Raw genomic sequence first — 12,726 nt, 5'->3', positions numbered from 1 at the left:
AAAAATGATAAAACAAGAATAATTTTAACCAAACCTGTTTAATACTTTTACACTGAAAATGGTAAAACTTTCTAAGATAAATTAATGAATATTACATACATTGAAAAATATCCAAAAGTTTATGGATCAGAAAACTTAATATTCTTAAATTTACAACTGTTATCCCAATGATAATTCAAGTATATTTTAAAATAGACATTTACAAGCTATTTCTAAAATACATATGCAACTGCAAAGATTCTCAAACAGCCAAAACAATCTTGAAATAAAGGCAAAACAGAACACAAATTGTGAGATAAACACTACCTGACTTTAAGGTTTACTAAAAAGACAGTATAAAATAGACATATGGATAAACAAATAGGTCTAAGAAATAGAGTCTATTCCATATTCAATAGAAAATGAAAAATATTTTCAACAAATAATGCTGAATATTTCTATATCTACATAAGAACTTTGAGATCTGTCTCACATCATATAGAATAATTGACTTGAGATGGATTATGCTTTAAACATAAAATCTAAAAAAGCTTCTAGAAGAAAACATAATGGAAATATCTTTGTGACACAGAGGTAGACAAATATTTCTAAGTTTATATACAGCAGTAACTTTAAAAGAACAAAAGTAAAAATAGACTTTATGAAAAACAAAACCATTTTCTCATCAAAAAACACTGCTAAGAAAAATAAATAGATGAGTCACATATTGTGAAAAAATTACTTGCAGTGACATATGTAACAAAGGACTTGTATGAAAAATTTATAAATAGGCCAGGAGCAGTGGCTCACACTTGTAATCCCAGTACGTTGGGAGGCTGAGGCAGGCAGATCTCTTGAGGTAAAGAGTTCGAGACAAGCTTGTCCACAATGGTGAAACCCCGTCTCTGCTAAAAATATATTTTAAAAAATTAGCTGGATATGGTGATGGGCGCTGTAATCCTAGCTACTTGGGAGGTTGAAGCAGGAGAATCACTTCAACCTGGGAGGCATAGGTTGCAGAGAGCCAAGATTAAGCCACTGTACTCCAGCTTAGGTGACAGAGTAAGAGTCTGTCTCAAAAAAAAAAAAAAAAAAAATATATATATATATATATATATATGTATGTATGTATCTATAAATAGTTTCTAAAACTGAAATACACATACACACTTCATAAGGAAGACTTATGGGTGGCCTATGAGCACATGAATCATGGAACATCACTAATCATAAGAGAAATGCAAATTAAGACAACCAGAATAGCTGAAACAAACAAGCAAAAATTATGATATAAAATGTTCATGTATATACGAACAGCTGCAACCCTCTAAAACATTGCAGGTGGAAATGCAGCTCTCACCTAGGGAAGCTGCTTAGCATTTACTTCTTATATTAAACATAAACCTACTCTATGACTCAGCACTTCTATTCAAGAGAAAATAAAATATATACCCAAAAAGATATATGCCCAAATTATTTGCCCAAGAGAAATAAGTGAATATATGTATAAATATAAATATAAATATATAAATGTGTGTGTGTGTGTGTGTGTGTTCATCAAATGACTCATATACTATATAAAGCAGTTTTATTCAATAGACAACAACTGGGAGTAATCCAAATGTTCAGAAGGGCAGCGGAAACAAGAAATCAGAGTATATTCTTACCGTGGTATACTACTCAACAATTAAGGGAATAATCTACTGTTACATGCAATGCTATGGTTAGGCTTTGTGTCCCAACCTAAATCTCATCTTGAATTGTAATCCCCATAACCCCATAATTGCCATGTGTCAAGGGAGAGACCAAGTAGAGGCAATTGGATCATGGGGACATTTTCCCCCATGCTGTTTGTGATAGTGAGTTCTCATGAGATCTGAGATCTGATGGTGTTGTAAGTGTTTGGTAGCTCCTCCTGCATTCATTCTCTCTCCTGCCACCCTTTGAAGCAGTGCCTTCTGCCGTGATTGTAACTTTTTTGTGGCCTCCTCAGCCATGTGAACCGTGAGTCAATTATACCTCTTTTCTTTATAAATTACCCAGTCTGGGGCAGTTCTTCATATCAATGTGAGAACAGGCTAATACATGAAACAAGGTGGAGGAATCTCAGAGATATCTTGGGCTTCAGAAGTTGAGCACAAGTTAGTTCTTAATGTATGTTTCCATTTATAGGCATTTTTACAAAAGGCAAAACTAAATTTTGGTGCAAATTCTTAGAATTTTAGAGGTGAAGGCTGATTGGGAAGGGACAGAAAATGAGAAAAATGTTTCTTACATAAATAAGAGGGAGTTACCTAGATGGATGTGTTTTTCAAAACTCATAGAAATGAACACTTAAGATTTTTGTGTATTATTATAAATTAATACATCTCAAAAATAACTGTAAACAAAACAAAATAACAAAAAATATGAAATTCTAAGAATATAAAAGTGCCATCAGTTAAACAAATACAGATTCATATTTGTTTAATGACAAAAAGTGAACTGTTCCAAACCTTTCCTCAGTCATCCTTCTAAAACAATTGTTAACTACCATTAACACTTGGATATGTATCTTTCCAAGAAATTTTTCAATTTTCTACTTGTACATATGATAATAATTTACTGAAATATTGTTATTTTCAAAATACTTTTCCTAAACTGGCATCCTTTACTCAGCAATAGATTATACTTTCATTTTTGAAATGGCTCATCTTTTTAAATAGCTGAGTACTCCATAATATAGGCATATTATAATTTATTTAACTATTCTTTCTTTATTAAATGCTTAAATTGTCTTCAGTATTTTACTTTGCATAAACAACTCACATTAACAATTTTGCATAGTTCGATTCCTAAAAATGTAACACTAGATCATAAATATACATATGTTAAATTGTAATAACCTGTTGCTTATTGCCCATCAACTTTCACACCCACCAACAGAATGCGAGTGTATCATTTCTTACGAAACCATCACATTTGGTCTTATGAGTAAAATTATACACTTCTCATTGTAAAAAGAAAAAAAAAAGTAATGGATGAAGACTCTCAGAAGAGATACCTAGAATGGTGAAATGAGCTCTTGTTTAAACCCTTTCCCAATCTTCTGTTATGTAGAACTTTGGTAAGAAATAAAATAATCATATAATTTGGTTCTAACAAAATAATTTCTGGAGTTTCAATGCTTAGAGTCCCTTTATAAAAAGTATGAAAAGGTATGTGATTCAACCTTAGAAAAATTGTCACAAGTTACCTAAACAATATATTCTAATCACTCTGTGCTTTACATATTTCATAATTCTTTCCAACTCAGTGTGATTGAGTGAAATTTACACAAACTGCATCTGATATCAGTAAGTATCCATTTAAAAAAAAAGACTGACGTCAACTGCTACTCGTTTGAAAATCATTTGTATTTATAATATATTTTCCTGTATTTCCACATAACCTGCTATTTATTTATTAGGGATGTGTGAATGGTAAATTCTTCATTTGATTTGTTCATTTTGATTATGTATAAATAATTTAGCATGCAGGCTTCTAAACATACAGAGCCAGTCTTCATCTTCTGCATATTCAATTTTCATATAAGCCAAAGTTGTAAATTTTACACTGATACTCTTAAACTTCATTTTGTTTAAAATGTAGCCATTTTAGTTTATTAGCTAATAAAAGACCATTACAACTATTATATCAGAACATTACTTACAGTGGCTTCCATACTGTTTCCAAACTATTACGTGACACCCATCCCCTGCAACTTTATAGACTTTCTGAATATCCTGTGGTGCTATAATATGAATATTTTTCATCCTACCTTTCTAAAACCTTCATAGATTCTTACTTCTCCTCTCATTATGTGTGATCATTCCCTGTTTCAAGATGTCTATGCATTTTTCTACGTAATCTTTCCCTTATGAAGAATGTTTTTATGGCTTGAAATATCACATCCCTGGGTAGTATTTTACTTATAAACTGTCATGATTTCCCATTCTAAAAATGTAGTAGATGGGTATCCCCCTGCCTACAAGTAATTCCTTTAGAACAGTGGTCCCCAATCTTTTTGGCACCAGGGAAATTTTTCCATAGATCAGGTAGGGAGGATGGTTTGGGGATAATTCAAGTGCATTACATTTATTGTGCACTTTATTTCAATTATTATTACATTGTAATATATAAAGAAATAATTATACAACTCACTATAATTTAGAATCAGTGGGATCCCTGAGCTTGTTTTCCTGCAACTAGGCAATCCCATCTGGGGTGATGGGAGACTGTGACAGATCATCAGGCGTTAGATCCTCTTAAGGAGCATGCCACCAAGATCCCTCGCATGTACAGTTCATAATAAGTTTTGTGTTCCTACAAGAATCTAATGCTGTCATTGATCTGACAGGAAGCAAAGCTCAGGTGGTAATGCAACCCACGGGGAGTAGCTGTAAATACTGATGACGCTTTGTTACAGGTCTGTGGCCCAGGGGTTGGGGACCTCTGCTTTAGAATAGCCTACTTCAATCACCTCCAAAACACAACAAAATTGAAATACAACATTTTCCTATACTAACTTCACTTCCTTTTTTTCTGTCTACAGTACTGCATTTTATAATCTTTATAATATCTTTTACAATTTTCTTTTATTGTGCTCTTTCTGCTATCATTTTTTTGCCATCCAGGAACTTATAATCAAATGTATCATCTCATTTCCAAGTAGACACCTTTCACCTATTTTATCTACACAATGTAAAAGATGTCCCTAGATGCACTCTCCATGCCCAAGTCTCATCCTTGCCTACTCTGCTTCCGCTATATATTTTTACTGAAAACCTTCTTTGACCATGTTACTTACCACTGATCCCTTTCCCATCTGAATTCTGGTCATTCTTTCTACAGTAGGTAGGTCCTTAAAAACCTACAATTAAGAGTAATACATAATTTGGCACCTACAGTTACTAAAATATGTGTGTACAGTTTCTCAAGATCTAGGTTAATCTCATGTATTTGTTTGTTTGTTTGTTTATTTTCAAAGCTGTTTAGATTACCTGTCTCTTTTTTTTTAAATTGTATTTTAGATGGATAAATTCTTGGACACTTGCATCCTCCCAACCCTAAACCAGGAAGAAATTGAAACCCTGAAAAGACCAATAACAAGGTCTGAAGTTGAGGCAGCAATTAAGAGCTTACCACCCAAAAAAACCCCAGGTCCAGATGGGTTCACAGTCAAATTCTACGAAGAGGAGCTGGTACCATTCCTTCTGAAACTATTCCAAACAATCCAAAAAGAGGGAATCCTTTCCAAATCATTTTATGAGACCAACATCATCCTGATACCAAAACCTGGCAGAGACTCAACAAGAAAAGAAAACTTCAGGCCAATATCCATGATGAACATAGATGCACAAATCTTCAATAAAATACTGGCAAACCAATTGCAACAGCACATCAAAAAGCTTATCCACCATGATCAAGTAGGATTCATCCCGAGGATGCAAGGCTGGTTCTATATATGCAAGTCTATAAACGTAATTCACCACATAAACAGAACCAAAGACAAAAACCGCATGATTATCTCAATTGATGCAGAGAAGGCCTTTGACAAAATTCAACAGTCCTTTATGCTAAAAATCCTCAGTAAACTAGGTATTGACGGAACGTATCTCAAAATAATAAAATAAAAGCTATTTACGACAAACCAACAGCCAATGTCATACTGAATGGGCAAAAACTGGAAGCATTCCCTTTGAAATCTGGCACTAGATTACCTGTCTCTTTAGTGGAAGTCCAGGATACTATAAGCACCTTAGTCATTTTCATTTTTTTTTTGTAATAAAGAATTTAATTGATATGAGGCTAGCCCATGCAAGAAAACTGGAGTTATCACTCAAATCAGTCTCCCTGAAGGCCCAGAGGCAAGAGTTTTTATGGACGATTTGGTAAGCAGGGGGGCTAGGGGATGAGTGCTACTGCTTGGTTGGGGATGAAGTCATAGTGATATGGAAAACAGCTTTTATGTGCTGAGTCAGCTGTGGGTAGGACCACAGGGCCAGTTGAGTAATGAGTCATGAGTTACATCTGTGTCAGTCTGAAAAATATCTCAAAACCAATTTTCAGTTCCACAACAGTGATGTTATTTATAGGAACAACTGGAGAAGTCACAAATCTTGTGACATCTGACCACCTGACTCCTGAGCAGTAAAGGATTATAGAAACTCTGCCTACATTTTAGCAGATTTCAGTCCCCTCCCATAATCTTATTCTTGGGGCTTCTTATTCATCTTAAAAGAGGCACTGTTTAGTCCTTGAGCAAGGAAGGGGTTCATTTTAGGCAGGAACTTTTATTATTCTTGCTTTAAAATTTAAGTGTACACTAAATTTCTCCCAAAGTTAGTTTTACTTACACCCAGCAATACCAAGGACAGCTTGAAGGTCAGAAGCAAGATGGAGATGACTATGTAACATTTCTCTCACTATCAGAATTTTGCAAAGGTGGTTTCAATCCCTCCTTGAGCTTCAGCACACCTCACTCCTGAGTTGTGAGCTACAGAGATGGAAAAAGGCCAATGACTGTTTTAACTTCTTCCTGTGATAGGGGGCATAGTTAGAGCAGGAGTTGCTCACAGAGTAATTGGAGTGAAACTTTTGTGGTTGTCTGCATGTATACACAGGTGCCTGGCTGGGGTCCTAAAGTGTGCATAACAAAAAAAATTACTGCATTTACACACAGCTTTAGTACAGCACCTAAGTGAACAGTATACTATATGATAAACAATAATCCCTAATATAATGAATAAAAGTCCTAGCTTCAGGAATCCCTGTAGAACTGACCTGAAGCCTTAAGGGATCCAGGCAAATGACTTCAAGAACCAATCAGATACAGAATTATAAGCAAAGATTCAAAAACAGCAAATAAGATTGGAAACTAATAACAGTTATACTGTAGTTTCTCTTGAAACATAATTATATTCCTCTTCAGTTTCCCATTTTTATCAAGGAAAAATCATAGTAGAACCAATTTATTTGCAAAGTAAGTTCTGATTCCATTGTGGTTAGCCTGATTATTTGCATATAATGCAGCAAAAGTAACTATTTGTCTTATAAACATTTTTTTAATTGGCTATGCTGGAACTTTTGTATCAGAATCTCATATTAGAACTTGTAAAAGCCTCTAGAGTGTAGCCAAGGATTTATTTGAGCCTGTAGATACCTATATGATTTTGAGATCTCTTATTGAGATCTCAAAATAACTTGGAGTTTCTGAGTCCATCAGAAAGTGACATTCTTTACTTACCACAGGCCAAGAACCAGGTACAGAAAAGAGTACAGGGCCAGTTTCTCCAAGGGTCTTTTACCAGTCTGATAGGTCAATCTCCATTTCTCAAAATAGCCTAAAAGCATATCATTCCAGTCAAAGTCTTGGTAAAATAACCAGTGTGTCCAACTGTGTCCTGTAACAAAAAACAAAACAAAACAAAAAAACCTGTATCTTACTGAACTTAGCAAATAACTATATTGTGATATGAATGCTCACAATGAGTTTCCAAATTCTGGAGACATCAGGTAGAGAGAAAGAAATATGTACGAGATTTTGCTCCCAGGAGAATACTTTACTCAATTGTTAAAAGCCAGCCCTGGCACAGTGTCTCACACCTGTAATCCAAACACTCTTGGAGCCCAAGATTGGTGGATTGCTTGACTCCAGGAGTTTGAGACCAACTGGGAAGCATTGTAAAACCCTGTCTCTACAAAAACTTCAAAAATTAGCTTGGCATGGTTTTGTGTGCCTGTAGTTTCAGCTACCTGGGAGGCTGAGGCAGGAGGATTGCTTGATCCCAGAAGGTTGAGGCTGAAGTGAGCAGTCATACTGCCACTGCACTCTAGCCTGGGTGACAAACTGTGGCTCTGTCTCAAAGGAAAAAAATGATGTTAGGAGCTCAAAAGAAAGCTTTTCTTGACCCTGAAAAGCAAAATGATCAGTAACTTTTTGAACAAAAGTTGTAAAATGATTATTTCAGTTTTCTTTTGGTTCAGTCCATATGAGTAACTCCTATTCTGCTTGATATTCATGAACTCATCAGTGCTCTATGTGAGTCCTGAAAGTTTTCCCCTCTATTCTGATGGTACAATCTCCAACATTATCAGAAACTTCCATTCAAGAGCACCTGTTAGAGTCCTATAGCTGATTATAAAACATCTTTTTGTAAAGAACCAAAGAAAAACAATTGTGGAGGAAAAGTCTCAGAACAGTCATGGTTAATAATACAATTGACAAGGAAATTTGGCTATTTTTGTGGCATACAACACTTTAGCATAACAATCTTAAGTATCCCTGATAACATACAATGAGACATACCAGAGTTATCGGAATCTCATACAATTTTGGAGCAGATACTAACAACATGTTTATACAAGTACAACTGATATAAAGCCAAATGCACTTGAGAATACTTCCTGTGTGATTCTATCATACCAAAATAAGCCAAATGTCTCTTTTGGACTTCAGAAGACCTGGTATCTCAAAAGGTTAGTGAGGTCAAAATGGCTAAATTTAGAAACTGAAATTTTGATTTTTGGAAGCTTTGTCAAATACTAAATGTTTAACACACTTGATGTAACAAAATAGGACCAAAGGTCACTCATTTAGCCAAAGTGATAATTCAGAAAATTTCAAAAAAGCAAACAGCTTTACACACTGATGGAGGTGAGACTCAGCTTTCCAAACAAGACCCAATAAAGACGGAATGAAGCCAAATAAATCTGTCTCTTCTCCCTCCTCTCTTTTTTCTTTTTTTGCAGTTTATTCAAAAGCAACAAATTTTTCATGATCACTCAATATTACATGAAATTATTTAAAAAGAAAACCAAGTTTTACCTCAATATGTTAATATCATTAGCCACTTATGCACGTGACCCATGAGAAAATCCCCCAAAAAGTATTTGATGTTACGTTCACCTACCATCTTCCCAGGAGTGAAGTTAATGCAGAAACTAGCTTGTTTAAATTTAATTCCTGAATGATTATACCCATAAACACTGTTGAGAGGCTGAATATATAAATGGACAATGACCAGACACACATGACAACAGAACTCTGACCCACAAGTTCTGCAGCAACTATCCCAGAAAACTCAGGACCTAATCAATGGCTGTCAACTTCCTTACTTTTTAATCCTGTTTCTAACTCAGGGCCAACCAGAGAAAACCAATATTCTGTCCTAGTCAGTCACACAGAATGACCTGCTTTTAGTTAGCTAGTTAGCTCCCAAGCCAGAATTCTCCAACCAGTGCACACCTGGGACTCTTTCTTTCTCTCTTTCTCTCTCTCTGTCGGTCTCTGTCTCTCTTTCTTTCCAGTTGAAAGCTTTTCCCTGCCTATCGTGGAATCTTTGCCAAATGCAAGACACAGTGTATGACTCCCTAGCTATAGCAAGTTCTGAGTAAATAGCCTTTGTTTGATCTTGTTTGGTTGACTTTTAAATCTACTCTCTGAAATAATCTGTTTTTGATATTCATTCAATCACAATTGAAATCCTTTACAAGTGATGGCAACTTCGTCTGTGTTTACTCGTCCAGAGTGTCTTAGTTGGTTCAACCTGGTCTTACCAACTAAGACTAAATTACCATAGACTGAATGGCTAAAACATTAGTTATTCACAATTTCAGAGGCTGGGAATCCCAAAATCAAGATGCTAGCAGATCCGGTGTCCAGTGAGAACCTGCTTCCTGATATGGAGATGGCTGTGTTCTTGTATCCTCACTTGTAAGAGGGTTTTGTAGAGAGCAACTGGGGCCTCTTTTATACATACTTTTAGCCAAAAGTCAGAAGAGCAATTGGGGCCTCTTTTATAAGGACACTAATCCTATTCATGAAGGTTCCACCCCTCATGACCTAACTGCCTCCCAAAGGCCCGACCTTCTAATAAAATATATTGAGGATTAGGATTCAACATACAATTTTTTTAGGAAATCAGACATTCAGTCCATAACAAAGAGAAGGTTTGAATCATTGAACTTTTAAGTGTTCATCTATTGCCAATGATGCGTATTAGGTCATGCCTTTCATCCTTTGACCAAACTGTTTGTAGAACAACTGTTATTATGGATGCATCTGTATTTGTGGGCTATGAGTATTATATATGTAAGAATTAGTAAGCCTGAATATATCACTTTAGATTAGGAAGGGAAAAATGGACACAGCTGTGCAGAACACTACCAGGAAGTTATCACCTCACTATTGGTTCTTGTTAAAAATGTCCAGAATTTTCCAGGTGCCAAGGCTGGAAACACATACTTTTTTCCTTCTAAATGTTCAATTCTGAAATCACAGAACCACTACAGGCCTGGGGAAAGCTGCAATCAATACCCTTTTCAATCTGCACTTTCAGTGAACACAATTTAGCAAGGGTACACAAGTAAAGCATTTTCTGATCCGAAAACAATAGGAACACAGAGATATAATGCTGTATCTATGTCTCCACTGATATCCTGAAAGAGCAATTTAATTTTGCAGCCAGCCATGTGTAATTCGAGTGTGACACATTAACAAATGGATGGCTGGTCCATCTTCCTGGCTTCCTGTCAGGAACTGGCTCTTCTGATGCCTTTGGGCATGTCAGGGGGGACTTTAGCCCGTTCAGAGCTGCATCTGAAGGAATTACAGGACGAAATGTGGATTGATGAGGACAGCAGCTGTAAGGCAGAAAAATTAATAGTCTCATAGAAGACAATATGCAATGTAGTAACAAATCAGGGGGAAATTGCTTAGTTCCTCTGAACTATTTTAAATATAGTGTTAAAATTATTATTGAGTTTACTGGACTTATTTAACTTCTGCCAGAATTTAAAAATAAGTAAATCAAATGGAATGCCAAACTGTGATTGGGTTTCTATTGTATGTATTCTGTATAACATTGGGATGCTCTGGGAATATTAGAGCTGATGTAATTAACCTGCACTTTCTCTGCAGCTTCTCTCTGTAAGACAGAGAGAAGCTGCAGAGAGAGTGGAGATAATATGTCACTAGAAGTGCTTAGGGTATGTGTAGCTTCCAAGTTCCTCTCAAATTAGAAATCCATTTTTAACCAGGATTCTAAGCAGGATACAACTCTTTACACACCACAGTGGGTTTGTGACAGCCCCTCCCAGCCTCACCTTGCAAGAAGCAATAACTCTGCAGGGATTTCTTAGGTTAGAAAAACCCAAACAGAAATGGGAACCCAGACTGTAGCAGAGCTTCATTGTGGGTTTAGAATCCTCCTGGCCAGAACTGGGGGGAGGGAACAAATCCATTGTGCAGACTCCACAAGTCGGGGAAAAACCAAACTCTTTTCTTTTGGAGCTGATAGGCGGGTAGCCTAGGGCAAGTTTTCACACTCATATTGCTCTCTGCCTGGAAACTGACTGGGGGCTTTTTGGGGGACCACAGTGTGAGTGAGACTGGCCCCTTGCTTTTGGAGGAAGCTTGGTGAGGCCTGTGACTCTCAGCTTTCCCCAACTTCCCTGACAGCCTGCATGACTCAGTAGAGGCAGCCATAATCCTATGTCAACAACTCCAGTGACCTGGGAATCTCATTCCCCATAGCAGCCCCAGAAAGAACTGCCCAAGGAGAGTCTGAGCTGAGACACACCTAGCCCCACCCCACCTGATGATCCTTTCCTATCCACCCTGGTAGTGGAAGACAAAGGACATATAATCTTGGAAGTTCTACGGCCCTGCTCACCACCAGTTATTCTTCATACTACCACAACTGACGATCTGTGGACAGTGCCACCTCCTGGCAGGAGGCCAATGGCACAAAAATAGAGCATTAAACCACCAAAGCTATGAACCCTCATGGAGTCCATTGCAGCAACCACCACCACCTCCAGTAGAACAAGTACTGATCTGGTATCCACGGCTGAGAGATCCATAGATAGTTCACATCACAAGACTCTGTGCAGACAAGTCCCAGTACCAGTTTGAAACGGGTAGACTCGCTGGGTGGCTAAGCCTAGACAAAAGACTATAATCACTGCAGTCTGGCTCACAGGAAGCCACATCCATATGAAAAGGGGGAGAGTGTCACATCAAAGGAACACCACATGGGAAAAAAGAATCTGAACAACAGCCTTCAGCCCTAGGCCTTCCTCTGACAGAGCCTACCCAAATGAGAAAGAACCAGAAAACCAACCCTGTTAATATGACAAAATGAGGCTCTTCAACACCCTTCAAAAAATCACACTAGTTCACCAGCAATGAATGCAAAGTAAGAAGACTTTCCTGATTTACCCGAAAAAGAATTCAGGAGGCTCATTTTTAAGCTAATCAGGGAGGGACCAGAGAAAGATAAAGCCCAATGAAAGGAAATAAAAAAAATGATATAAGAAGTGAAGGAAGAAATATTCAATGAAATAGATAGTTTAAAGAAAAAACAATAAAAAATTCAGGTAACTTTGGACATACTTTTAGAAATGCAAAATAGTCTGGAAGGTCTACTAAATAGAATTTAACAAGTAGAAGAAAGATATTCTGAGCTCAAAGACAAGGTCTTCAAATTAAACCAAACCAACAAAGAAAATGAAAAAAGAATAAGAAAATATGAACAAAGCCTCCTAGAAGTCTGGGATTATGTTAAATGACCAAACCTAAGAAAATCAGTGTTCCTGAGGAAAAAGAGAATTCTGAAAGCTTGGAAAACATATTTAGAGGAATAATCAAGAAAAACTTCCCCAGTCTTGCTAGACACCCAAACATCCAAATACAAAAAGCACAAAGAATGCACAGGAAAGTTA

This window comes from Cebus imitator, unplaced genomic scaffold (assembly GCF_001604975.1).
Source record: "Cebus imitator isolate Cc_AM_T3 unplaced genomic scaffold, Cebus_imitator-1.0 Scaffold116, whole genome shotgun sequence".
NCBI classification, from domain to species: Eukaryota; Metazoa; Chordata; class Mammalia; order Primates; family Cebidae; genus Cebus; species Cebus imitator.
The sequence above is the reverse complement of the archived record's forward strand: the minus strand, read 5'-3'. Positions refer to the sequence as shown.